This window comes from Tupaia chinensis, unplaced genomic scaffold (assembly GCF_000334495.1).
Source record: "Tupaia chinensis unplaced genomic scaffold, TupChi_1.0 Scaffold000146_1, whole genome shotgun sequence".
Lineage (NCBI taxonomy): Eukaryota > Metazoa > Chordata > Mammalia > Scandentia > Tupaiidae > Tupaia > Tupaia belangeri.
The window spans coordinates 3523904-3527029 of NW_006159616.1; positions in this window are offsets into that span (position 1 = coordinate 3523904).

Below are 3126 nucleotides of genomic sequence, written 5' to 3' on the forward strand. Positions count from 1 at the left end.
AATTAATAAAAAAAAAAAAAAAAGGAAAGGGTTCATGGAGATGGTCCAGATCTGTGGTTATTAAATCTAGGTGTTTGGTGAGGAAGCTTCAGGAGAAACTGAACAGTAGGACTCTGAGACCCCTGCTTTTGCTTCAAGCAGATTTCATATACTTTAGATTTGGGAGAACTGGTTCTGCGACTGAAAAAAAGCCGTGATCTCTAAATTTCCCATGTATGATGTAGAGTTAGAGGCCTAGTGAGGAGAAGCCATTTATTCACGGCCACAAAGAGGGTCAAGAGTAGCAATAATAACCGCATTAATGAGGGCTTACTATGCGCCAGGCGTGGTGTGTATCTCCCAACCCAGAATAAGCCACCAGGAGGAACTATTATTATCCCCCATTTGACAGACAAGGAAACAGGTCTAGAGAGATAAAGGACCAAAAACTAGGAAACAACAGAGCAGGGACCTGCACTTGACTGTCCCAGGGAAATCTTCATCCAGGGCCCTGGCCCCCGACCGTGTGCTGCTAGGCTCCTCGCTGGCTCATTCCCTCATCTGGTCCTGGGGCTCTAACTCAGAGCCAACCTTCTGTCTTTTGGGGGTGGAGGGAGATAGGCAGGAAGGGAGTCTCATGGTATGCTTTGCCTCCAGGATGAAGGGATGCCCCATCGAAGGCTGGAAGATGTGGAGAGTGGATTGAAGGCAGCGGGGAAAGTGGAGGTGAGGGAATGCTACAGCCACTCACGCGTCCCCTTGCGGAACTTCTGTGAAGCTCTGGAGACCTCACCTCGAAGTAGACACGCACTAACGCCTTCATGGATGGAGGCAGGTGGCTTGTGCAGTGGAGCAACGGTAGTCCTGAGACTTGCTGCTTCGGCCACTGGCAAGCGCTGGGGCTTACCTGTACAATGGGCCAGTGCTGTCCACATCTAATTATTAAGATGGTCATCATGGAGATAATTGTTAAACTGCCAAGTGCCATGTACCCGGGAGGGGTGTGTGCTTCCTTAAGGGGCTGCAAACTGAGCTGGGAAGGTGGGAAGCTGCTACCCTTAATCTTACTTAGAACAAGGCAAGGTAAGCAGGAAAGCAGATGGGATTCATAACCATTTCTCCTCTCTCTTACCGGCTGTGAGTACAGAGATTCGTCAACCTCTCTGTGTCTGCTCACCTTCTGTACAGTGGGACTGTGGTAGCGGCTCTAGATCTCTCAGCAGCAAGGAGCCAGGTGAATGTGAGGTGAGGGGGGTGGTTCCAGTCCTGCATGCTGTCACCACTGCAGGGAGTTCCCTACAGGGACCCGGGATTGCAGCTGGGAAGAGTGGCAGCTCCTGACTCCGTCATTAGCCTGCGACCTTGGGCCAGTCCCTTATCCTCTTTCTGCTACATCAGTTAAACAGGGATGCAACATCTCCTCTTTCTACCTCGGAAGGTATTTATTTTGAGATGCAAGGTCAATAATGGATGGAAAAATGCTTTGGGGGAAAAGCAGAATGCATGATCCAAATGTCAGAGCTCACCGTAACTTTATCATCCTGCCTGTTAGGCTGCTGTTTTCTCTCCCGGGCCCTTGGCCTCAAAGCTAACCTCAAAGCAGACACTCACTCCAGCCGTCATGAACGGAGACAGGTGGCTTGTGGAGCGGAGCACAAGCAGCCCGGAGACTTGCTGCTTCTGCCCTTGACAAGTAGCGGGACTTGGGCTAGGCCTGACTGGCTCAAGCTTCAGCTTCCCCATATGTACTCAGCAGGGTTGGAGTAAGTAAGCTCTAAGGATGCTCCCAACTCTGAGGGTTCCAAAGCGGAACGAATGAAGTGCTATTGTGCTTTCTCACTAAGTCACTCCTCAAATGTTTGTTTCAGGCATCCATTCTCAGCCAGGCATGAGGAGCCCGATTTCATTTTGTTCTTGTAATTGTCCTGCCAGGTGCATAGGCCGCTGGCTAGCCATATGTGTGGCCATTTTACAGAGACAATGAGTCCAGAGAGGAGCAATGACTGGCCCAAAGTCACATAGCTTGCAAATGACAGGGCTGGGATTCGAACTCAGGCTAAAGGTCATGTTTTTTCCCTTTGCTACATTGCTTCAGTCTCTTGATTTTCAGCCCTCTTCCTCCTCTCTCCCCTAAGGGGTCTGGTCTCTGGAGGCCAGGCAACCCTTTCAGGAAGTTTGGGAAGGAGATGGGCTGGCTCCTCTCAGGCAGCCCTCCAGATGTTACATCACTAAAAACCTTCCCGTTTTCCCTCCAGCCTCCATCCCTGGGACGAGTGAACCAGAAGGTGCTCTTCAGCCGCTTGCAGGGCAGTCGGCTGAGCCAGGGGAGACTTCACCTGGGCGATTTGGGTGTGTTTCCTAGTCCTGCCACCAGCAGGTTGCGCGACCTTGGGACAGTTGCCCCTCTCTGTGACCAGGTCTGCCGAGCAAAGACGGTCTCCAGAGGGAGTAGGTGCTGTGGGCTGCGGGCGAGGCTAACGAGCGCTGCTCAGCACCTGGCCCCCTCGGAGTTACCATCTGCTTGGCAGCTGCGCCTCCCAGGCCTCTGGGGCTGCCCCAGCCTTCCTCCAAGGCCGGGGGAGCCTGCTCCCCCTCTCAGGGGCTGCAGCCTCTCCCCTGGGCTCTTGGCTGTTGCTGGAAGGGAGGTCCCCGAGGGCAGAGGGCGGCAGGCCCGGGACGTCCCCGGCAACAAGCAGAGGCAGAGGGCGCTGGGAGCTGGGCATCCCCGGCGAACCCAGCGTAATGAGGCGCTCCCCTCTCCTGCGGGAGGCGGGGCTGCCCCTTCCCTCCCTCCCATCCTCCCGGGGCCAGCGGGAGGAGGGAGGAGAGGCCTTCCAGGTCGGTCGGAGCGGGAGCAGGGGCGGGGGCGAGGGAACGAGTGTGAAGTCCTAGCCGCTGGGTCCCGAAGGTCCGAAGGGGGCGCAAGTGTGGTGGGAGAAGGGGCTCCCGGGTTTGCAACTAGATAGCGCGGTGGTGTGTGCGGGTAGCCTCGGTGCGCCCAGACCTTTTGCCCCAGCATCTGGTCTCCAGGGAGGTCAGCAGTCGTCTGCCCTTCCCGCTTGTGCGTCGTCGACCCGTTCCCCCTCCAGCTCCCGGAACCAGCACGGTCCCCAGCTCCCCCAGGCGCGGCCGGTCGGGTGCCGAGCC